Source organism: Hemicordylus capensis, chromosome 4, assembly GCF_027244095.1.
Source record: "Hemicordylus capensis ecotype Gifberg chromosome 4, rHemCap1.1.pri, whole genome shotgun sequence".
In the NCBI taxonomy this organism is placed as follows: Eukaryota; Metazoa; Chordata; class Lepidosauria; order Squamata; family Cordylidae; genus Hemicordylus; species Hemicordylus capensis.
Genome location: NC_069660.1, coordinates 279,447,964 through 279,474,607, shown reverse-complemented (window position 1 = coordinate 279,474,607; position 26,644 = coordinate 279,447,964).

Here is a 26,644-nt window from a genome sequence, read left to right as displayed (position 1 = left end):
AAAAGCAACAAATGCTTGCCATTGGGGAGATCACAAAAATCAACACTGACCTACACCCATGGTGAGGAAGGAAGAGGAGAAACTTGCAGTGGAGCCAAGTGACTCAGAGGAACCGTAGCCTAGCACAGAGAGCAAGATTGCACACGTTGCTCAGCAAGGGCATCAATTTCAGGAAACCATACTTTCTCTCTTAACAATGCTTTGGTTATCACCACACGTTGGTTACGTTCATGAGCCAAATCAATGGCACGGTTCCATAGAGCCCGTGGAATAACCAGTGTCGTGCCTCAGAGGAGACCATTGTCTGTGACAGTATGTTCATTGTGCACATTGGCAAAGGATCGAATGGTGGCTTGTGCCTCAGAAGTCAAATGTGCTAAATCATTCAAAAGTGCTTTCCATTGTTCACTGCAAATGGTCTTAATGACAACTTGGAGGCAAGAGACATCACATGTAGCAGTCTCTATGTCCTGCAAAGAGAGAGCTTTGAGAACTGTGTGGGAGAGAAGAAAGTTGACATATACTTCTGTCATGGTTGTAGTGATGTGATCAGAAGCTGTGATGGAGATAGGATGTCTGGAAAAGTAACCAGCTAGATTATCTTTACCTGAACAATAGATGACACTGTAGTCATATCCTTGCAGTTTAAGCACCCAGCATTCAATACGCATTGGAGGTTGAAAGGATGGATTGTTGAACATAGGTTATAGAGACTTGTGAATCAGTTATGACTGTGAAGGGACAGCCATAAATGTATAAGTGAAAAGGTAAACATGCCCAGGCAATTCCAAATGCCTCTTGCTCTGTTTGAGAACAGCGTTGTTCTGTGGGTGAAAGAACTTTGCTAGCATACACTATGGTAGAAATATGGCCATATTGACCTACTTATGTGAAGACAGCACCCAGGTCAACAGGGCTAGCATTCTCCAAAAGTTCAGTCTGTTTGTTGGGGTCCAAGGATGACATGACAGCATCACTTGTAAAGGCATTCTTGAGCTCTGTGAAAGCAGTTTGATGTTCAACCAACCATTCCCATGGTTGATCTTTTTAATAAGATCCTTGAGAAGCTGGGAAATTGTGGCAAGATGAATCTGCCACAATAATTTGCAATGCCCCAAAGGCTATAAACTTCAGTGGAAGTAGTGGGTACAGCAACATTGTGTATTGCTATTACTTTTTGTGGGTCAGCTGTCTTTGGAAAAGATATAGCCAAAAAACTCCAAGGTGGTTTTTTTGAATTTGCATTTGCTCTGGTTAAGAGTCAGATTCTTTGTCTGCAAATGGTGTAACACTGCAGTAAGATGAGAGTCATGCTCCTCTTCTGTGGTGCCAAAAACCAAAATATCATCCCTGACATTAATCACACCTGGGGGTCCAGCTAGTTCTTCACAAATTGTATTCTGAAATATATTTGTAATGCACAGGACTGTGCAAGGCAATGAAGATGGGTGTGGAATGATTGATTTCTTTCTAAAGACAACAGCAATCAGCCAAGAAAACAAAACAAATAAATAGATCAACAAGAAACAAGGGGGGAAAGGACAAAGTGAGCTGTTTAGGGCTAGGTTTTCCTAGGGTTTGAATCCTGGCTGGCTAGGGCTATGTTTTTGACAAGGCAGTTTCAGTTTCAATTGTGCCTGAGAGCCAGGGGGTGGGAATTAGCTGCAGCTGAGTCACACAGCTTGTGAGTGGGGCTGCACAATTTGGAAGGAGCTCCCAGAAATCAAGAGGTCCAGAAGGAAGCTTTCCTCCCAGGAGATTTGCTAACAAGACTTTGCAAACAGATTTCAAAGGAATTTTGTAGGAGTTTGGTGGGGAACTCTGTGGGGAGGCACAAGGAGACACACAGCACAGGTTGAAGGTGAGTACTATCCCACTTCTGTGCTTTTCTTGGAGGACAGACTGCTGGCGTGTAAAATTTAAAAAGGTTGCAGAACAGTGCTTTCAAATTGATGCCTGGGGGATTGCCAGCAGGAACTGGGTGGTACCTGGTTTGGCAAGCAAAATCCCCTAAGGTGCATGGGTGCAAACATTTCAGATATACCAGAAGGGGACAGAATGGAATCAGGAGTAAATCAAATGGAAACACATAACAGCTGGTCAAAAGAGTCAAATGATGAAAAGGGAGATAGCACATGCCAATGCCAGGTAAGAGACTCAGTGTATAGGTGTCTTTGTATCAATGCCAGAAGCCTGCGAATGAAGATGGGCTAGCTGGAGTGCTTGGTCACTAATTAAAAAAATAGATATAGTGGGCATAATAGAAACCTGGTGGGTGAGAACCAGTGGGACACTGTTATTCCTGGATATAAACTCTATAGAAAGGACAGAGCGGGAAGGATCGGGGTAGAGTAGCACTGTATATTAAAGAAGGGATATAATCCAACAAATTAGAAAACCTAGGAGGACCAGAGTCCTCCACAGAATCATTATGGGTGACAATACAAGGAATGAAAGGAAATGTGTTATTAGGGACATGCTATCGCCCTCCAGATCAAAATACTGAGAGTGGCCTGGAGCTGGAGAAGCAAATAAGAGAGGCGTCCAATAGAGATAGAGCGATAATAATGGGTGACTTCAATTACCCACACATAGACTATGGATGTGCAAACAGGTTCGACGTCAACCCTTCGGGGTCAAACTGAACCATCCCCTGTTCGGTCCAACCCTGGACCGAACACCCCAGACCATTCGGGGGCTTCACAATTTTTTTAAAATTTTCTTTTACTTACCCCCTCTGGGGGAGTTGTTGGAGGCGGTGGGGGGTGTCTGTGGAGGTTCCCCCTCCCCTGCCGGCCTCCCTTGATGCCCACACCGGCTGTCTGGCCAGCTCTTCAGCCCATTTGGGCCTTCCCCCTCTGGCGTGGTAGCCATTTTGGAGACTGCTGTGCCTGTGCAATTGGCCTCTGGTGGGGGCTGCGCACCGTGGCAACACATTGCGTGGAGCATCCTGGAACTTCTGGAGCTGGCAGTCATGTGGGCGGCCGATCCGGCCACCCAGGGCTGCTTTCCAGCAAATTCAGGGAAAGCTTAAAGCATATTGATAACAGCAAAGGCAGAAGCTCATAAAACTGGAACAGGAACAGTCTCTATTGGGAAAGTATGCTGTGCCTCTGAATAAAAGAAGCACTCAAAATGGCTGCTACTCCACGCCTTCAGGCAGAGCTAAGAGATTATACAGTAGATAAGATGGCTGCTGCACTCAAAAACAGGCTACTACAAAAGTCTTGTGTTACACAGAATGTTATCTCTATGAAGAAAAATTCTGAATTCCAAGCAGGGAGAGAAGTGAGGGACAAGCAGAAATACCTGGTTAAAAGAATGGTGTGTCTGTTTCTGTCCCCTGCCTTCCTTTTGTCCTCTCTGTGTCTTGTAGGCCTTTCCCTCTCTCTTTTGTTTTCTTTTATTGAGTTTTGGTTGTTTGTTTATGGAGGTATTCTGAGCCACTCTTGTTGCCAGTGGGAGAAGAAGGAGCTGTGGCATGCAAGGACCAGGCAGTGAAGCTGAATCAGGAATACTAGCCGACCCTCACAGAGCATCTGTGCGCTCTTTGGGGCCGGCTGTTCCCCCCTCCCTCCTGCCCCATTCTCCCTCCCCCCTCCTGCCCCACTCTCTTGCCCTTCTTCCCCTCCCTCCCACCCAATTCTCCCCTGCCCTCCCTCCCCCTCCCACCCAATTCTCTCCAGCCCTCCCTCTCCTCCCACCCAATTCTCTCCTGCCCTTCCTTTCCCCTCCTGGCCCACTTTCTCCTGCCCTCCCCCCCTCCCCCCTGGCCCACTCTCTCTTGCCCTTCGCCTCCCCCTTGCTCTCCCCTCACTCTCCCTCTTGCCCTCCCCTCCCCTCCCCAAATTGAGTACCTTACCTCCGCTGTCACAGGCCAGGCCCTCCTTACTGGGTGGCAGTCGGCCAAAAAGGTCCCCCCCACTGCCGTTCCTCCTCCTTGGAGGCAAACAGGGAAGTTCCACCGCCCGGTTCCCTCCTGGCCCAGCCTCCCACAGGTGCCTTGGCTCCACAGGCAGCTCCATGGCTGGCCCGCCGCCTCGCCTCTGCAGCCGGGCCTGCTGGCCCACTGCCGGGCCGAGTACCAGCTCCGTGGCCCGCTGCGTGCCTCCCAGTGCCAGCCATTTCCAGCGGGCCAGCCTGCCACCATGACCGGGCCCACTACCACCTCGCCTCCGCAGCCGGGACCGAGTACTGGTTCTGCCACTGGCCTCCGCAGCATTTGCCTCCCAGTGCCAGCCTGTCCCAGGGCCAGCAGGCCGGCCCACCACTGCCATTGGCCCATGCTCCAGCCAATCAGATGGCTTGCCGGGACGCACATTCCATGGCACACCTAGGATATATATATATATATATATATATATATATATATATATATATATATATATAGTCCCCGCCTCAAGTCCTGGACTGGACTAAAAAGTAACTGAAGCACCATTCAAGAGCTGGCCCGGATCAAGGAATGGATTGACCAAAAAACACCACAATGGACACCTTTGGACCAAACCCAAATGTGAAGTGCTGTGAACATGCTAAGTGCTCTATGATGATCTTTGGCAGTCTTTTCAGGCTGAACCACTTCACAATAAAAATATTTAAATAAAAATACTTATGCAAGCAGAAAAATGGGGTGTAGAAAGAGAGATAGCTTGAAGAGCAGCTCTTGGGGTGAAGGGGGGGCTCTTTTGAGGGAGAGATAGTGGCTGTTAGGTTTGATGAAGGGAGGAGTTCAGTAAAATGAAGGGGCAATGCCTCAAATGCTTGGATGGGGTACAGATGTCTCTGCAATACATTTTAATGGATTTTATGCCCTTTTTCAAAGTGAGGGAAATTTGAAAATGAACTTTTACAGAAAGTCTGTGATTACAAGTTATAGCTGTTCTACATGACTGAGACTATATAGACTGGATCACAGGTTGGCAGACCAGAGATGTCAGCAGTTAAGAACATAAGAACAGCCCTGCTGGATCAGGCCCAAGGCCTATCTAGTCCAGCATCCTGTTTCACACAGTGGCCCACCAGATGCTGCTGGAAGCCACAGGCAGGAGTTGAGGGCACACCCTTTCTCCTGCTGTTACTCCCCTGCAACCGTTCAAAGTCTTATCAGGGACAGAGGGAAATCAATGATGTACTAGCAGCATTGATGACTGATGTTTTGCCTGAGGTGGGGCTGAGGTAGAATCCTGGCTTTATCATAAGCAGAGCGGTTCCATTGGCTGCGGACACTGGAACGATTATACTGGATGTTTTGAGCTGTTGTAACAGCGCGATAGTGCATGGAATCAGACTGTAAGACTCACTATAAGCAAAGCATCTTTATTTCATTTTAATCATATCACCTTTGGGTGAATTACTTGCCTGAAAATGAAATCTCAATGCACTAAATATTATTATTTTCCCAGTAAATACTGGGCTAAGGTTGGTTTTGTAAAGGCAAGGATATTTTCCAATGTTTTAAACACATTGATGAGGAAAGCAATCCTGACATCTTATAAAGCAAAAACATACTCCTGAAGCTGAGTTATTTTTAGCTCATGCCAAGCAACCAATGGGGTTCATTTCATCAGCATTTCAGTAGAAAAGGAAATAGTACCTTTCCTAAATGTCTTTTTATGCTCCTACCAAGACAGATCACTCCATATATTGGACTCTATTTGTTATTTTTAGAGCTTCTGACTGTTTTATCTGCCTGAAAGCTGAATTCAATATATGTGTATATCGAAATGCTTTCACCTTTTCTGAGGATGCAATCATTTACTTTGGATAAAACAACTATTATTCAAGTGAATGAAGAAAAAATATTGTGTGTGTAGGAGGCCTCCTATTCTTTAGTGTTTGTGTTTAAAGTTGCAAAAAAAGAAAAAGAAAAAAGCGGCAGCTCCTGAAATTGCATATTTCTTTCACTGTTGCAAACAATCACATGGACTATTGTCATTCAAAATGGATATTATACTCTCCTGTGCGTTTTTATAAAGCTACAACACAGCAGCTGAGAGACTGTCATCATTTCCCAAGTAACATGACATTTAGGATACTTTTCAAGAATGTACCAGATGAGGTTACCAAAAAAATCCTGAATGCCATACTAAATACTATTTATAGCACTGCCAATGTTGTACATACTGAGAGTGTAGCCTTTTGTTGCTGTACACAGTGAACTGACATGCATGTCAACTGGCAAAGCTGGGCTACTTATGAAGCAGGCTCAGATGCCAAAAAAGAAACCATCACAAATAAAAAGGCAATAAAAACACAGAGTTATGTTTTCCTGCTTCTGCAATGCTTGTGTTTTCTTTGTGCATTAGGAGACTGCTACTTAGTTTTCATTTGAAGCAAGGCACACACACACACACACACACACACACACACACACACACACACACATATCCCTCGCCAACCGCGAGTTTCCTAATCACAGTTTTGAGTATCTGTGAACAGGAAATTATGGCAGCAGGTCTCACCAACCGCAACCTAAGTATCCATGGTTTGGTGAGATCCCACCCCCAATTTTGGGGGGGTGTTTCCATGATTTTCAGGGGTCAGGGGGTCATTTCTGGGGGGGTTGGGGGTCATTTTTAGGGGTTGGGGTCATTTTCAAGGGCTGGGCAGTCATTTTTTGGGGTCCCCTTCACTGCTCTTACTGACTCCTGGTGATTTGGGGGGAATTTCCCCCCATTTTTAACTGTATTTTTTGGTCTTTTGGGGACTACGATTCCCTTAACCCTCTGTTGGCCATTGATTTCAAATTTCAATGGCTCATGAATTCGCCAACCGTGAGGTTTTCCCAGAACGGAACCCTCACGGTTGGCAAGGGATGACTACACACACACACACACACACACACACACACACACACTAACCACTGCTGAGAAAAGGTTTGTGAACCACCTAGGAGGTCTGTATGTTAGCATAATTTATTTATTATTTATTGCATTTCTTATTCAAAACATGAATAATAATAATAATAATAATAATAATAATAATAATAATAATAATTCAATTTCTATACCGCCCTTCCAAAAATGGCTCAGGGCGGTTTACAAAGAGAAATAACAAACAAATAAGATGGCTCCCTGTCCCCAAAGGGCTCACATTCTAAAAAGAAACATAAGACACACACCAGCAACAGTCACTGGAAGTACTGGGGGTGCTGGGCGTGGATAGGGCCAATTACTCTCCCCCTGCTAAATAAAGAGAATCACCACGGTAAAAGGTGCCTCTTTGCCCAGTTAGCAGGGGATTAGATCCTAAGCAAAACACTGATAAGATATAAAGGCAACCCCAATGAATAAGTAACTCAGGCAAAAAGGATATGTTTTGAATATTCACCCAACAAAAGCAGTCAACATCCTGGTGTGAAAAAGTATGTGAACCCGTCATTCAGGAACTGGTGACTAGGGATGTGCAGAATGGTTTGTGCTCAGAATGTTCCAACCATGAAACAGGTTGTTTTGTTTTGAGTGTTCTGAGTTCAGAACAAAATGCCCTTCAAATGAAAGGCCTGTTCAAAGTTGGGAATGGAACGACCCTGTTCTGAGTTGGAACACTCAAAATGTTCCAAGTGCCATTTTGGACTCCAAAATGGTTCTCTTCTGGCCTCTTTGCACAGGCAGCAGCTATTTGTGTGGTCAGCACCATCACACAAATGGCTGCCACGGGTGTGCAGAGGCCAGAAGAATGCCATTTTAGAGTCTAAAATGGCACTCAGAATGTTCTGGCTTGGAACGTGGTCGTTCCGTCGGAACAACCAATCAAGGTGAGTGATGAGGCCAAGGCTGGTCCCCTTTAGATGCTGAATGCGAATGCAGCATCTTTTATTTACACATCTGAATAGGAGTCTCCTTCAGTCCATCTCTCTTTCTCTCTGTGTCCCTATGTGTCTGTCTGTCTGTCTATCATCTTTCTGTATTGCCTGATATAGACATCTCTAGGCTCTGTTCAAGTGTACACCAGTGTACATATGTACTTCTACTATTACTACTACTATGAATATTTATGTACGACTTTTCAACAAAATTCTCAGAAAGGTTTACATAGAAAAATAAATCATACATAAATAAGATGGTCCCCTGTCCCCAGAGGGCTCACAATCTAAAATGAAACAATGTAGACACCAGCAACAGCCCCTGGAGGGATGGTGTGCTGGGGTTGGATAGGGCCAGTTGCTCTCCCCCTGCTAAATATAAGAGAATCACCACTTTAAAAAGTGTCTCCTTGCTCAATTAGCAGGGGTTAGCTTGACATAGCTGCATTACAGGGGATGGAAGAAAACCAAAATAAATGAATTGGAGTAATTGTGTCTAAAAGTGATGCCTAGTAATTTTTAAAGTCTGGCGTCTGCAACCCCCAAGCGACGATTAGCAAGTTTGCTTTTAAAACCAAAACCAAAACCATAAAGAGTAAATATAAATAGAAGAAAGATTTTCATATGCACATTTAATTTCGAATTAATGGGACAGTTATTGCCTCGTCTATTAATAATTAAATACATGTATATTTTTATTGGGGTTAAATATAACAGCCCTATGAATGTTGTCTACAAAGTCCAAAACTGTTAACATTTAATTGCATAGAATTTTAATTAGGTTTTAACTTCTAATCTAGATGACTTATTAAATGTAAGAGTACTACTGTGCTAAGCTTTCTCTTGGTTTGAATTTTGGTGTGAGAAAGCAGATGGGGGTTATCCTCGCTGCCCCCAACACCCCGATCCAACCTTTTTTGTGCAGACACTCGGCATTTGTAGGCCAGACTGACTGACATCAATGCTGTTCTTTTAAAAATAGCAAAACAAACTGCCTTTTTCTTCCTGGAAATATTGAGGTCATTGCACTATGGCCATAACTACTTCCTGGTGCTGCGTCTCAGCAAGGGAGTACAAACTACCTGGAGAACAGCTTATTCCTCTAAGGCCACAGCAACTTAGTAACCCCAGTGGAACTTGAGACCAGTGTTCCCTGTAAGATGAATTTCCAGATGTTGTTGACTACAACTCCATCATCCCCAGCCATAGGCCACTGCAGCTGGAATCATGGGAGTTGCAGTCAACAATATCTGCAAATCCCTCTTACAGGGAACATTGCTTAAGACTTTTGGTGCTATACCCTTTGGGATTTCAATAAGATAGATAGATAGATAGATAGATAGATAGATAGATAGATAGATAGATAGATAGATAGATAGTTTTCTTTGTATAGGTCTGATTTTTCACTTCGGAGAGTTTATTTTATTGGGTTTTTTAATCTGAACATACATGGATTTTATTTGAATTACTTATGGGTCATATGATACCTACTTTTTATGAAATAGGAACATAGTTTTGTGATTTCAGTCCATTTTAATACTAAATATAAATGTATTCACTAGTATAGATAAAAGCATTATATTTATGGATATATATTTGTTTCTAGGGGTGCTCTTTGCATACCAATACACTTTCCTTGAGATCCTACAAGGTTTTGCATATTCACAATCATTGCATATCATACCAGGTGACCTCTATGAGGTCAGGCAAACTTCTTTAGATTGAGGGAATAACCCATAAGTTTCATTTGATCTCAGTGATGTAATCGTGTAGACAAATCAGATTTGACTACATGAGAATCTCAGTGGCTGAAAGTAGGGATTTCTAACATTACGGACAATGGTGTGCTAGTCCACAGACTGAGGGCAGGTATTAAAGCTGCTCTCTTTTCTTTGTCTCTTTGTCCCCTCCTCTGCTTCCACCCACACCCCAACACCCACCCACTGCCAGGCTATTAGAGCCTTGACTCCCTCTCTCTCCTTAACTTGCCCCAGGAGTTGCCTTCACTTCCTGTGCAACTTCAATTGTACCAAGATTGCCAAATACCTCATTTTATGTGCCTCTGCATTTCACAAAATGAACTTTATGTCTTTGTTTTCAAAAGTATATTTCTTTGTTTGCATCTGAGTCTGTTGCTCCTCTGGTGCACCTGAACAATGTCTACAGTCCATTTTTTGTTCATGCATGCATGTTTGGTTTTGACTAAATTACCACAAACTAGTCCAAATGCATAGATACACATGGGCAGTGTACATGAATATGAGCAAATGTAACACTTCTTCACTCCCATAACATTGGAGTTGGGGACAGGTGTTATCCACATAGCCTATTTGGGGGCTCTCAGGAGCACCCCTACACTTGATTGGGAGCTACAGGTTTGTAGCTTCCATTTTGCCTCTCTGAACCCATAGGATCATGAGTTCACCATTTGGTTCGCATGAGCTAACTCATGGGGTGTGTCATTTGGCAAGTAGCATGGGAAAGGTGGCTCTAGGTCAAATGTAACTCACAACTGCAGGAGGAATATCCTTCTGCTCACCTCTCCCTGCAACTCAGGTGAGGAAGCCAAAGTAGATGCAAGTTAATTGAGTGCTATTCTTCAAAAGAACTAGCCAAATTCTCTACCCCTATGTTGGCACATCAGATTAGTTCAAGCTTATCACATTTGTGGGAAGGAATAAGATAACAGGTAATATGCTCATCTCCTTCTCTAACACAAGTGTTAATGGCTGGCTCAGGGTGCAGGAAGCAAGCTTACTAAAACATTCCTAAATACTCCCAAGGTCCTTCCTGACCACAAGATAAGCTCTGATGCTCCCATTTCATTCCACCTACACTGGTTTCTTAACCTATTCACCTCATTGTGATGGTAGAAGCACACCCAGCAAAGTTTGAATTGGACACAATGTATTCTTGTGTTCATCACTATTGTCACCCCTTTCAATAGAAAGGTGTGGTCAGCATTCCGCCTCAGGGCAAAATGCTGCCCTTGTGACCAACAAACCATGTGTGTCTTCCTCAGATACACATTGTATGTTTGTGCATTTGGGTGTTAGCTACATCACCTTTCTTTGCCTGGACTCTCATTCCGGTCCTGCTTGTCACCTCCAGCTCAGCCCTGCTTCCATGCCCAATCTGTGCATCATACTTGGCTGTCTCAAGATACTGGTCCCCCGAGATCGGACTCCCTTTGGATTTTTCTTGGCTCTCTGAGCCTCGTGTGGCACTTGGTCCCCACTCCTGCCTTTTGCCTTCCTGCCTGTCACGGAGGAAAGAGGTCCCTCAACATCAGTCAAGCTATAGGGTCCACAGACCCCAATGGATGTACTTAGGTATAACTAATCTCTGCTCTAAAGCCTCTGGCTCCCCTCTTTTTCTATTAATATTATTAGCCTGGTTAGTTTTGCTAGTTATTATTGTGTTGCTTGCGAATCAAAATTTCCTTCCTGTACCCCCAAATCCTAAAATAAACCTGATTCTATTTTTGAACTTCAAACTCTCTGTTAATCATTTCCACGACCAAAGCTTTGCACAAATTTGTACTGAAAATGAGATGCTTCCTCTAACCTTGCTAGTTCCCCACACAAGCCCCAAAGTAGTCAAGGGTGTTTGCCAATTCCCCCAGGAGCAGTATCATTAACACAGGGAAAGGATGGTCCTGGTGGTGGCAGTGGGTACTTTCTGAGCAAACCTTTTGCGAGTAGTCCAATCAACCACTGACAAAGTGGCTGAGCTTTTGGGGTGAGAATATGCACAAAAGCTTGACCTCTTTTGAGGCAAACATTTGATTCTTATGCATCCCTATCTTTAAATATCTGAAATGTCAAAAAGTATATAGGGAAATAATATATTATTGCATTGATCTCATACACATGGGCAACCTTGCTGAATGTTCTGTAGTACTTAACAGGAAACAATGTGGCCACAGACCCCCACTGAACATGTCTTCTGAGTTTTTCTTCCTTTGTTGTACACTTTTAAAAATTACTCAGAGTAAATAAGATCCTCCAGCTTTTGTTTTAAAGCCTTTGATGAGCTGCAGTGCTGTGATTCACACACTGTCATTATCATCAGACATTATCAAAGGTCAATTTGCTCTGTTGAATCCTTAGAGGTGGATAAAAAGGAAAGTAGTAAATGTTAATATGTTGTCAATATCCATCTACTCTGTAGAGAGCAAATCTATGCTTTTAAGATGATTCTGTTTTAAAAAGGGGATAATGACACAGGAGCTCAGCCAGTCTGAACTGGAAATCTTTGAAACAGGAGTTCAGATGCACAAAAGATTCCAATCTTTTCCTCAGAGGCCTATTGTATGTAGAACAACTGTATAGCAAAAATTTAGCAGATGATGCGTTTCCTCTCATTGCTTCAGCTCCATGATAGCAAGAATTCGTCTGCTGAATTTCTGTACATCATCCAGCAATTATAGGCACAGATCCTGCCAGGAAAACATGACGGCCCCATTCTCACACAGTGGAGAGAAAGCAATGCAGGGCAGATTCCTCTCAGAACTGCTCATTTAAAAAAAATATTTCCTCAAAACTGTGCACAACGAATGCCTACTGAATAATCTTGCTTGGATGTACAATCTGCTCTTTTCACATTGGATCAAAGCAGATAATATAGGTACTTTAGAAAATCAGAAGTACAACTCTCTCTCTTTCTCACACACACATACACATATATCGGCTGCATTCAGATGTAATGCAGGACCTTGATTTGTTTTAACATCTGAGCCTGAGTCTGCACACAAACCATGGTTTGTTTGGGCTGACAAAGCCGGATGTGAAACCACAGTTTGAAGCTAGTTTGCAAAGCACAATTTGTGCTAGCTATGGTTTGTTTATCATGTCTGTGAATTGACCAACTACAGACCATTGACAAACTACATTTATTATTAATATTAAAAATATTCATCTGCTACTTTTCAATTTAAAAACATTTCTCAAAGTGCATGAGAAAATGGTTCCCTATCCCAAAACGGCTCACGGTTTTAAACACACACAAAAAAACAGACACCAGCAACAACCACTGGAGAGATGTTATGCTGGGCTGAAGAGAGACCAGCACCACTTGAAAAGGTGGCTCTTTGCCTAGTTAGAATGGGTGCAGAGCAGGGCTGCCCAACTTCGGCCCTCCTGCAGATGTTGGCCTACAACTCCCATAACCCCTGGCTATTGGCCACTGTGGCTGGGGATTAAGGGAGTTGTAATCCAAAAACAGCTGGATTAACAGCTGGGCCTAAATTGAGCAGGCCTGGTGTAGAGCTAGGAAAAAGGTCTTGGAAAGCTCCGCCTGATGCTGGCATGTCTTCCAATGCACTACTGAAAGTCTGTTCTGTGTGGTGCTGAGCCAATGTTATCTGGGAAGCAACCCATAAAATTACCTGCAGAACCAGTTGAGTTTGGCATTCCAAAGCTGGGGAGAAACCACCGTCTAGAGGTATTATACAGATAATGCCTGTCAGTGTATTTTGAACTTATGACTTTCATCACTTACAGTTAGGAAGTTCCTTCTAATGTCTAGCTTGCTTTCTTGTAAGTTCAACCTATCCGTTCTAGTCCTGCCTCAGGAGTAACAGAGAACAAGTTTGCTCCATTTTCCATATGACAGCACTACAGATATTTGAAGTCAGCTAGCATATCTCCCCTTAGTCTTCTCTTCTCCAGGCTAAACATACCCAGCTCTTTTAACTGCTCCTCTCAGGACTTGGTATATTGAAAGCTACAGTGAGATCCGTGAGAAGAAACAGCATGGACACAGGCTGGAACTGGGAATATGATTCTGGTGCAGACAGACAAGGGTTGAGGGGGCCCAGTGACAGATGACATGATGGTGACAAAGTGGGGTCAGGTTCCAGAATATGCAGACAAGGATTTTGAAAAGGGCCAGAGGTGGAAAGCATGGTAGATCATAGGCTGGTGCTGGTAAGAGACCAGATTGACAGGCTGAGATGAAGTGAGGCAGGATGAGGCAAGGCAAGGGAGTCAACCAAATGGCTTAGACTGAGGGGTTGGACCTGGAACAACTTAAGGAGAGCCCACTAGACCGCTATTGCTTCTTCAGTTCATTGGTCCAGCTGGGTTGATGAGCAGCAGTACCATCTCTGGCCAGCATAGGGGTGGCACTGCATCAGAGGAAAAAGGAGCTCAGTGATTCTGTCAGCCTATGAGCCACTCTGGTGGTATAGGGAGTAAGGCACCTGCGCCCTGCTGCCTCAGCCCCTAGTTTGAGTCCCTGGGTGCCTTACACAGGGTCATTCTCCCAATAGTCAACTAGGACCAAAAAAAAACCCCAAAACCCCAAACAGTTCAGTTCCAAACCCTAGTGTAAAGAGAGAATGAAACTGATGTATAAAATGAACCTCATGCAAGAATTTTGACTTGGCCAGCACGATCCTGTTCAAAAATAGTAGAACAATGTTGGCCAATATTTGCCCAGAGCAATAGGGTCCATTGGTATTTGGGCGGCGGCGGGGGGCGGGGGGGGGAACCTAACAACTGCTTCCTTCAAGGTAAATGGAATAAAACTTCCTAATAAAGAAGCATTACTGACTAAAACTGGAGGGCCTGTCCAGAGCCTCCCTGCTTGCTGTCATCAATGAAGACTGCTTATCTCTGGTAGATTTTTTTTTAGTATTTAGCTCTTTAGTGATAACTTTTAATTTAAAATTTTTAAAATTTGTCATTTTAAATTTTAGTCTGGTTTTTTTTTTTTAGCTTTTTAATGTTTATTATTTTTTAATTGTTCTTTGTTGTCTCTATTTTATTAATGTTGTAAGCTGCCCTAAGCCATAGTGTACTGGGGTGGGGAGGGATGATGATGATGATGATGATGATCTATTTACACACAGTGTACCAGATGTTATTGACTGGATTTGGTACTTTAATCATTGGGCCCTTTCCAAGGGTCTAGGATAACTAAAGAAAAATTAAAGATAGCGTCGTAGTATTCGTGCTGTCCCGAGTAGTGTGGCCTTCTGTAGCTGATGTTTTGTAATTTTATTGATGCTCAAGGTGTCAAGATGGTGTCCAAGTTCTTTTGGTACTGCACCAAGGGCATATTATTGTTATTGTTATTATTATTATTATTAAATGACTAGAAAGATTCAAGTGAGACAGTTGTGAATCGGACTTCCCCTAGTACTGAATTATAACTTCTGTAGCACATTTTTCAGCAGAATGGCTAACATACTGTGCAACATTGGAATGTAACAGTGGAATGTAACATTTTCAAAGCTGTGTAAGAACTCTGTTGCATAAACACAAAAATGAGCAGAGTTGTAGGGATGAGAGGTTTGAGAGGTTTGAACTTGAACCAGACTTTCCCCCAAAGCGGGGGATGCTGGTCTGAGTTTGAACCGGATTACCTCCCAGTTTGTAGAACCGGCTTGCAGGCCAGCTTGGGGGAATATACTTGTAAAAGGAAATCTAGCTAGGATTCCCCTTTACAAGTACAGGGGATCTCCTAGCTTTACAAGTGCAGGGGATCTCTCTTTCCACATCCTGAAGAGACCATATTATGCCTGTTTTGAAACAGTTACACTGGCTGCCGATATGTTTCCGGGCAAAGTACAAAGTGCTGGGTATTACCTTTAAAGCCCTGAACCGCTTGAGTCCAGGCTACCTTAGAAAGCGATTTCTTCTATATGATCCCCATTGCACATTGAGATCATCTGGAGAGGTCCGTCTCCAGTTACCACCAGCACATCTGGTGGCGACTCAGAACCAGGCCTTCTCTATAGCTGCTCCTGGCCTCCAGAATGCACTCCCAGCAGATATCTGCAGTTTAGGCTCACTGTTGGCCTTTAAGAGAGCCCTAAAGACTTACTTGTTTGGCCTGGCCTTCCAAGGTTTTTAAATTGTTTTTAAGTATTTTAATTGGTTCTAAATTGTATTAAAATTGTTTTAATATTGTTTTAAGGAGTGTGTTTTAAATGATGTTTGTTTTTATGTTTTTTAAACTAGTTGTGCACGGCCCAGAGCTTCTGGATGGGGCGGTTTGTAAATTAAAAAAATAAATTAATTGAATAAAAGAGCATTCCTTTTTAAATGTTAAAGCGGAGGGGGGGGAATGCTTTTATTTACCTTTTAAATGAAGCCTTGCTAGTAGCTGGGGCAGCCACTGCAGCTGCAGAAACTCATGAGGTGGCGGCAAGGGCTCCTCCAACCATCCTGCTGCCCTCCCAACTGATAGTCTGGTCCGTCTGCAGCCCTGTTCAGTCCTCTGTGCCCACCACCAGCGTGGACAGGAACTAACTGGGCTTGATCAACCCTGACCTGAACTGCCCGGGTTGACTCAAATCCGGACCAGATTCGAGCTGCACCAGGCTAGCGTCCAGCTCGCACACTCCTACAGATCTGTATGGCAGTGCAGACATTACATATAATGGCCAAACTGTTATGCAACTTTATTTGCGCAACTTTTGTGCTTGCACAATAGTACTCTTTCACTACTGCGCAAATGTTTCATTCCACCATGTGCATAACATTGCACAGTATCTTGGCCGGTATTATTATTATTAAAAATGTTTGTGTTTTGCTTGCCTGTGAAGGCCAAGCATGAATCGCACCCCACAACCATGCCTGTGTGTGCCTCTGTGTGCCACTTTGGCTTTTTTGCAACAGGTGGCAGGCATGCGGGCAGCTACAGAGTGGGAGGAAGGAATACAGTGGCAGCAGGAACCAGCCCCAGCGAGACTGAGCTGTCCTGGGGTGCCTACACACCAAGGTATCTAAATTCAATCCTCTGTCCCACCTTTGCCTGGGCTTCTCTTTTCTCCTTTTGGTTTTTATTTTCCTCTTAACATTGGCTCTTTTCCTCATGCTTTTAACATCATTCCTTCCCACCTGCCCTTACTCAGTCTTCTTTCCCTTTCTCCTTTCTGTCTCTCCTTAGTTTCCTCACTTCCTTTCCTTTCCTCTCCTCTGTCTTTTTCGTCTCTCTTTGATTTTACCCCTTACTTCTCCTGTACTTCACATTAAGGTGTAAAAAGTAGTGCATTCAGCTAATTTAAGTGGCAGGACTGTCCATGCAAAAGGTGGTATATGCAGGTCTGTGGGAAGTATCCTATTCATAATTTCTTCTTTAAAAAATAAAACAAAAATAAAATCTAGCTTCCCCAGAGCATGTTCTGGTGTAAAAAAAATAGTACATTGCAAGTTTTTTTTGAGGTGGTGGCAGGGGGTGGGAGGTGGGCCAAAAGGCCTTTAGATTCAGACTCCCAAATAACCTAGGTGCACCTCTGATCAAACTGTCATCCAAGCTGAAGTGGATGCAAAGAACTTCACCCTTAAAGTTCCTTGCACAAATGTCATACTGGGCAACTGATGACTCTAAAGAATCATAAGCATTTTGCTGCATCCTCCTCCTAACTCACCTAAATATTTGCCCACATGTACAACATTACACAAGCATTTCCAGCTGGCATCCAAAGAAGCATCAGCAGTCTTGCAGAAGTGCATGTATACTTAAAGCAGCATGCCTGCACTTCAGCAGCACTGATTATTCTGTTTCAGTGTAAGTAGCGCTCCCAAAGTGTGGGCACACTGCTTTAAATATTTACAGACTGCTGGCACTTTCTTAGATGCCCATTGCGGTGGGGACTGGTTGGAAATGCCTGCAAAATGCAAAGTGATGTGGATCATTCCCATTGTTTGATCCATTTATATGGATGCAATGTTGGCAAAAAAAGAAAGAAAGAAAGGCTTTCAAATGGGTTCTCTGCTATGTTTGGTCAGATTCATCCCAAGTTTCCCACCATTTCTGATTTAGCCATTATTCTAACTGCCTCACTTCCAGCAGGTTGGAGTTGTCCAATCTTGTACTGTCAGACTTGAATAATAGGATTCTAGAATTCTCTTCAGCTGCTCATGCTAGAATCTAGACTTTCATCAGGAATTCATATTCCATTCTATCCCAATATATATGTTTCCCTATGTCTATGTGAAATCCATATTCCTTTTGAAGCCCATTATTTGTTCTTGCATCTCCTTTTGCCAGATCATAAAGTCCAGCCATTATGGACAGGTTAAAGAGATTTTGATAGGAAAGTTCTATATGAATTCTTACTCAAGTCTGCTAACAGAAATGTAAATTTTCATCAACATCTTCTAAGGCTGCAATCCTGTGGACACTAACTTAAAAGTAAATCCCACTGAAATCAGTGGGATGTCTAAATAGAAATTAATAACATTGGGGCTGCATTATATATGGTATATAATAGATTTTCCTAAACTTGTTTTAATATTTGCAATTGCAGTTGTATACATCTTCAAATGAGAAACTGAATCACTCTGCCATGCAAAAAAACCAAGTTGATGAAAGGGAAAAAAATAGCCTACCTGATTTCTAGGGCCTTTTTTTTTTTTTTTCTTGCCTGCAAAAAAGGTCTTAACTGTGTTTTGAACAGATGGGAAACCAAGCCGTGTCCTTCCAAATGGAGAGAAGGAACTTTAAGGCTGGCATTATGGCACACGATACCCTGTTCTTTATTAGCATCTTTTTTTCTTAATTCACAGTCAACTGTCTGCTTGTTTTCACTCAGAGCAGTTTATGGAATGACCTACTTTATGATAATTTTTCTGTAAAAGAGAAAAATCCTTTCCTGAAATCTTCTTCAATTTATCCCAGATGGTTTAATATCAGAATATGGCGGAGGCCTTGGGGAGCATATGTGACCCAGAAAACTTCCTAATCCAGCAGGCAATGAAGCACATCATATTACTGTATTCATTCCCCCTCATAAGGGGGGGAATTGAACAATATTTGCAAGAATGATTTGTGACTTACAAGCCTGACAAAAGGTTAGGTAATTTTTAAAGATGCTATTCATCAAAATATATAGGGTACGTCTCAATTTGGCTCCCACTTCCAATGGTAATGGGCTACGTATTTGCATTCTCATACAACAAGCATTCAGACACCTTGTTTCAATATATCTAATGTCATTCTTTTTCATCTTCAATGCAAAGCGCTTTTATTTTTAACTTGCTTCGTTGCCCTATGAATTTGAATCCCCGATTCTTCTAAAAAAGTGGATCTTTCCATTGATCAACTGGACTAGAACTACAGTATGCCATACACAAAAAAAATGCAGAGAGACAGGTGCATAAGTACTACAACAGCAACACAGTTCAACATGGAAAATATTGTTCACATGGAAAATCTAGCCGCTCACCCAGACATGTCCTGGGCATGGCTTGTCTGGTTCAGCTTTACTTCAACAGAAGACTGAGGCAGTAAATGCGATCTAATTGGCTGATGAGTGAGAAGGAGGTGGAGTTATGGAGCCATTTCTGCTCTCGCCCACCTGGCCCAGCAGTCAGCATTCTTCTGGCCCTGATTTTAAATTGTTTAATTGATTTAATGTTTTAAATGATTATAATTGTAAACTGCCCAGAGACACAAGTTTTGGGCGGTATTAAAAATATGTCAAAACAAACAAACAAACAAACAAATATTAAATGCCGCAGTGCCAATGCCATTTATGTGCCAATGCTGTGTAAGGGATGCCGGGGAAACGCATCCCACTGCCGTGGTACAGTGTTTTAAAGGGGCAAGCAGCACAAGCTGCCACTTGCACAGAGGTGTTTCCGTATTTCCGTGTAAACAGTGCCACAGCGGGGCGGTGAGGGCTTGGAGGATGGGCATGTAGGACCTGCCCACCTCCTCTTAAGGGAACCCCTTGCCCCATGCCAAAACATTTTGGCACCAGGTAGCCAAAACATTTTGGCAGCTGTCCAAAGAGGTGCCGAAACGCTTCTGGCTCATCCCAAGTGTTTGGAATGATGATGCATCTCTTTCAGTCCCTAGACACTTTACCACTTGGGGAGTGCTGGAGGGAGGCTTTTTCTAGCCTGCCAGGGAATCATCAACCTTAATGGCTTGGTGGCTGTGGGGGTGATGCCTTCTGCACGTGCCTTGACATTGGATCAACATTGGGTAGCAATCATCCCTAGGGCCATAATGCTACTTGGAGCCAAAGTGTGTTGCCTACTGCATTTTAGAATGGGCTTGGACCATGGTTTGTGAGTCTCAAGTTTCCACACTGTAAGGGATGGAGAGCCAGCCTCTTGTTGTTGCTTATTGATATTAATCAATATTAATAAAGTTGTGGCCCAATACTTCCAGTTAAGCCTCATATTTTCATTGGTCAGGGAGAAATATTTTGGCTGAAATCATGCATGTGATGTTTAGAATTACCACTCAGTCCAAAGGTAAGTGAAGTGTAAGTGGTGTGGTGCATGTGAGCCCAAGACAATGGTTGGTGATGCACATTTGCATTCCAGGATTAATAGGATGAAGTAAGCACACTCACTCCCTGCAGTGAAGGCGAGGACTTCAATGAATGTTTTACACTTGAATGCATATAACAATGCAGATGTGTAAACAGATGCACATAGGTATCCAATCTGCATGCACATTTCCCAAAGCAGTAAGGTAATCCATATATAGAAGTCTGTTTCCATGGATGGATCTCTCTCTCACACGGGATGAGGCAAACACACAGATCCTTGACTCATTTAGGTCTAATTCTCATGTGTGCTTGTTTGACATGGCAAATTAACTAGATGGTGATTTCACCATATTTATTTGCTTATTTTATTTAACACTTTTGTATACCACCCAAAACGCAAGTCTCTGGGCGGTTTACAAGAAAACAATAAAAACAACAAATAAAAAGTTTAACACATTACAACAATTTAAAATTTAAAACATTAAAACTATTAAAAACACAACTAAAAGAATATCTTATTAAAAGCCTAGGTGAACAGATGTGTCTTGACTGCCTTGACTGAGATGGGGAAGCTCTTATTTCAGCAGGAAGTGTGTTCCAGAGCCTCAGGGCAGCAATGGAGAAGGCCCGTCCCTCAGTAACCACCAGACAAGCCGGTGGCAACTGCAGACAAACCGATCAGTTTTGCTCATAAATATTCATTCACATGATGAGAGGCAGGTTCCCCCCACCTCTGCCCCCGCTGCCCCCCAAGCAAAATCTAGCTTGAATGGTTTGCTCTGGCAAAGTAAATACAACCTTTCATTACCTGAGACTACATTCAAATGGAGTATTGCACCATGCAAAATTGACATTTAATCTGACATTTAAAAAGTAACACAAGAAGCAGTGCTTGGTAATCCCAATATGTTTTTATTTTTAAACAGAGTAAACCTTTCAATCATACAGCTTTTAAAATGATTGCACAATGGAGGAACTTAGGTTGTTACGGCAGCAGTCCAAAGCATACTTATTTGGAAATCAATAGGGCTTATTTCTAAGTAAATATGATCAGGATGGAAAGAATTTGAAACTGAGATAGTGAACTACAGAGTTAGTAAGGCTTTACTGCAGGTCATGACCCTGTATTCATTGGGTGCACATAGACAGATTGGGAGAGATGAGCGGGATCTTTACACATGGCTTGGTTGCATCAAAATTGGATTATGGTAACAAGCTCTACATAAAACTGCCTTTGAAAACTGCATGGAAACTTCAGTAGATATAAAACATAGAATCCAGAATTTTAATGGGTAACGAATCCTAACACCATAGCATTGGTCTATGATGAGGAAAATTACTCAAAGCCATCCCACTGAAATTAAAAGAACATGTTTGGCAATCCCTAATTTCAGTAGGATGATTTTGAATAATTATCCTCATTGCATCAGCCATATACTGTATATATGTATATGTAATATAGATATGTACGTACATACATATACATGCTTTTTGTTTGAGTGTAACCCTGTTTAGGCATTCAGTAGAATGCCACTAAATGTGCTTACAGGGCTCTTATCCCACTATATCCGTATCAATTTATCTCTTTCTATCCAATTATAGAAATAATTATCAAATTATAGAAATTTATCTCTTTCTATCCAATTATTCCGGACTATTTATGCCAAGTTGGAAAGATAGACTTCTATCATGTTATCCTCTTTATCACATATACTGCCTTAGAACTTATTGGCTGACACACCATAAAAGGGTTACATCAGCCTGGTAACATTGCGTAACACAATGTAACACAAAAAATGCAAAAATGTTGTATCAAAAGAATAAGCCAATTTAAAATAATCGGCGTACTCTTCTGTAACATCATTTGCATTTGCACAACTTGTGTGCATGTAACTTCACTGGGCTGACATACCCTTGTGCGGCATGTCAGCCACTGTATTCTCCTTAAACAGTGTGTAGCCTTCTAAGGTCTTCCTGGAAACTAATTCAGAGATTGATGTACTACCTATGACAATTTCAACTCCAGCTCCTAGAGCATAACTTGTTTCCCTGGAAATCTAGGACATTGCACTGGCACAATATATCAGATCAGTGTTCCCTCTAAGGTGTGCGCACATGTGCTTGCACACAAGTTTTTTTTTAAATGTCCGCTCAGTTAATTTTAGATCCCACTCAGGTTGAATCAGGAAGGTCCCACTCTGATTACATGTGTGCGCACACTGCCTTGATACTGCCGCCCAGAACAAAACTCATTTCGCATACAGATGGGGGGGAAAAATTAGAGAGAACACTGTATCAGATATATTGTGATGTCAGAGAGAGAGAGAGAGAGAGAGAGAGAGAGAGAGAGAGAAATCACACCTATCTACACCAGTGAAGGAGAATGTCCAGTGGAAGAAGACCTATCAGAAAATGCAGCTTGAGATCCAGTAACTGCATAGTGTGAGGACACACCAGAGGCATGCAGAGGAAGTGCTTTATTGTGTTGTTTTTATAGTGCTGAAATGTGTTTGAGGGTTGTTGGTTTTTTTTACAGATCTCTCTGTGTGTGTGTGTGTGTGTGTGTGTGTGTGTGTGTGAAATGAAGGCTTTTTGCATTGGAGTTTGTGATATAATTCTCACTATAAATATGTGAAGTCACTCCAATTGGACTCTAACAGAAGGAGGCAGCCTGCACATCAGCTATACAAAATCATGAGTCAACTAGAGGAGTTAGCTAGAATTTATAAAAGGAAATCAAAGACCCAGACAGTTGTGGGTTTGGGCTTATGAGCTCTCAGGAATTGTGGGGTTGGTGATCCTCTGGGCTGCTCCCTTTTCCAGTTTCCTACATAGATTGTCAGCTCCTTAAGGTCTCAGTAGTAGAAGGAAGGGGTTTGCTTGTCACCCATTTTCTCCTCCACCATGTGGGCACCCTTCCTCCAGCTGTCCCTCTGAGGCAGGAGCAAGCCTACTCTTGCCCTTCATTTCCTCCTCAGCCTCATCTCCCCCCTGATTAAATAACTCTTCCCCACACTCCATGTCCCTGCCCTGGTTCCCAGAAGAACCCTTAACATCCGCCCCATCTGCAGCGTGGGGAGCAGTTTGGCTTGGCTTCCACACTCTGCCAGGCATGCCCTATGACAGGACTGCACAACTTCAACCCTCTTGCAAATGTTGGACTACAGTTCCCATCATCCCTGACTATTGGTCACTGTGGCTGGGGAAGACCACAAACAGTCCACAAACAGTCCACAAACAGCTGGTTGTTGCAGTCCACAAACAGCTGGAGAATTACACCATGCAGCTCTGCTCTGTGAGCTTGGCATTACTTCTTGCGCATTTATGGCCAGTTGGACACTGTTACAGGAGCATATCTCAGGGAATTTTTCGGGGGCGGGGGCAGCAGCAGGCTTGGGCCCCACTGGGAAGAAATGAGTATAAGCCAAGCCCACTGGGAGGAACAGACATAAGCCAAGCTCCTCTTTGCCTTACGGAGTGGAGCAATAGCTGCAGATAAGCAGAAAGGCCTGCAAACTTGGCTTTGGGAGGATGTTGTGCTTGAAGGAGTCTGGATGGGGAGGGCCCCACCTAAGCCCCCTCCAGTACAACAACCCCCCTGGAGGGTGAGAGTCACAACAAAAACAAACCTGTCTGCAAATTCTCATATGCTATGATCATAACAAAATCACCAGTTCTCCTTATTCCTACTGGAGATGTGACTCCATAAGCATCAAACAACCTGTCTTTCTTCTTCCACCATGAGTTAGCTAGTACTGTGCAGGCCTCTCTATCTAGGTTTGTGACTTCTTTAAATAAACCTTTACTTGTTTTAGACCTTAAACCAGGGGTTCCCAACCTATGATGCTCTAGACATTGTTGAACAACAACTCCCATCACCCCCAGCTACAATGTATTGTGGCCTGGCATTGTGGGAGTTATAGGTCAGCAACATCTGGAAGACCACAGGTTGGAAACCATGGCTTTAAACCAGATCTCCTCCCTGAGCTCTGTTGTCATCAAACTGGGTTTCTCTGCTAAATAAAGGATTGACTGAATTTCTCCTCTACAGTTACTTCATGCGTGTGTGTGTGTGTGTGTGTGTGTGTGTGTGTGTGACACCAATGGTGTTTGCACAGCCAACTGTCATGGGGGCCAGGAACTGCATGGCTCTATTGCTTATTAATATTATCTTTTGTCTGGTGCAGTTTCTCTGTTTATGCTGAAGCTGCTGGCTACCATTGTACCCAGCCAAAGTCAGTGCTCCCGCTGCCACAGTCAGTGCCCTTTATATTCTGAAAGTCGGTGACATTAGTACTCAGACTGTCAGTTCTCTTAACACTCTTGTCAGTTTCTAAGCTATTTCTCTTCTCTCCACTTCCTGCTGCTTCATTCTTTCCCGTGGATGAACAGAGATTGTCGATGTTTTTGTTGGGTGCTCTTTGTCAAGCACTACATTCTCCATGCCAATTTCCCTTTGCCTCTGATGAACTAACTTTATTACCCTAGCAGAGGGGTGGGCAAACTCGGCTCACCAGCTGTTGTTGAACTACAACTCCCATCATTCTCAGCCACAGTTTATTGTGCCAGGGAATGACGGGAGTTGTAGTTCAACAACTGCTGCAAGACCAAGTTTGCCCATCCCTGCCCTAGCATATCAATACATTGGGATAAATATGGACTGTTTCCTTCATCCCCTGATACTTAGATTCAGGGTTTAAATTTATGCCAAAGCTTATCGGTCCTTAGTCCTGGCATCTCTTTTCAATGTCAGACCTTAACCTTCGGACATATGAAGCTAGAATAGATAAATGTGTTCCTGGGTAAGCACAGAGTGTAGTTTCATCACTAATGAACAGTGCCTGATCATTGATTTAATTAATAAATAATTAATAATAACAAATTATTAATTAAATCAATAATTTAATCATTATTTAATGATTAAATAATTATTAAGTGTTTAACTCTGAACACTTAATGATTATTCATTAGTGAAGTATTAGGGTGAATCACACCTCAGGGATTAGTTGGAGAGAGATGCCAGATCTGAGTGTGTCTTCTCAGACAGGTGAACATAGACACATAAGAAGCTGCCGTATTCCGAGCCAGACCATTGGTCCATTTAGCTCAGTATTGTCTACACTGATTGGCAGTGGCTCTCCAAAGTTTCAGGCCTCTGGGATCTCTTTTTAAAGAAATGAAGTTCAGTTCAGCTTCACTTCTTCAGTAGGCTGTGTCGAAATGTGAAGAGAGCCTTCAAGCAGGAACATTCTGCCTTGGAACGCTTTTGAAAAGCTATATCAAATCAGCTAGACAGTGGTGCAATGGAATGGCTTCTGAATGCCTTGTTCATAACATTCATTGCTGCTGGGGATTTGCAGCATCATCTTCTGTGCCTTACAGAGGCAAATATAATTGAGGGTGGGGTGGTCGGAGTGGTGGTCCATGATTCAGTTCCAGGAGAACCAGAACTGTTCTTCTTATTTTATTTATTATGTATTCTATTTCTATACCGCCCTTCCAAAAATGGCTCAGGGCAGTTTATACAGACAACAAACAAACAAACAAACAAACAAATAGATAGATAAATAAATAAATAAATAAATAAGATGGATCCCTGTCCCCAAATGGCTCACAACCTAAAAGAAACAACAAGATAGACACCAGCAACAGTCACTGGAGGTTCTGTGCTGGGTAGTGGATAGGGCCAGTTGCTCTCCCCCTGCTAAATAAAGAGAATCATCACATTAAAAGGTGCCTCTTTGCCAAGTTAGCAGGGTTAGCAGGGATCTTATCCTGCCTATCCTTGTTAGTCATGTGAATGGTTTTGGTTCGGGGCCATTGGGATGACCGCCGGACCGGTTTGGAAGTCCGGCGGTCCGGAGGTTCGGCGGGGGGGGGGCGGGGGCCTGTAACTTTAAGGGGGGTGGTTGTACTTACCCCCCCGCCGCTCTTCCCCCACCGGCACTGGTCCGTTCAAATATCTTCTGGGGGCGGCAGGGTTCCTCCCTGCCGTCCCTGCCCCCGTCGTTGTTAGTTTAGGTGCCAAAGAGTTAATCTGTGCAGAAAACTGGAAGAGAGAGGAGCGCTGCCAAGCCTTTTGAAAAGAGACTTGAGGAGGTAAAATGTTTGTAAAAGAGACAAGCGGCTTGCCGAGCGCTAGCGGAATGGATGCGCCCTGCACGGCGCGCACGCTCGTCTCTGACGCTGCCGCGCGCGCGCTACGCATACGTATGTGGCGCGGCAGCATCAGAGACGAGCGTGCGCGCCGTGCAGGGCGCATCCACACCGCTAGCGCTCAGCAAGCCGCTTGTCTCTTTTACAAACATTTTACCTCCTCAAGTCTCTTTTCAAAAGGCTTGGCAGCGCTCCTCTCTCTTCCAGTTTTCTGCACAGATTAACTCTTTGGCACCTAAACTAACAACGACGGGGGCAGGGACGGCAGGGAGGAACCCTGCCGCCCCCAGAAGATATTTGAACGGACCAGCGCCAGAGGGGGAAGAGCGGTGGGGGGGGTAAGTACAACCACCCCCCCGCTTAAAGTTACAGGCCCCCCCGTGCCGGTCCGGGAGGGCTCCGGACCATGCACACCCCTAGTCCTTGGCTCTCCTGACTCCACA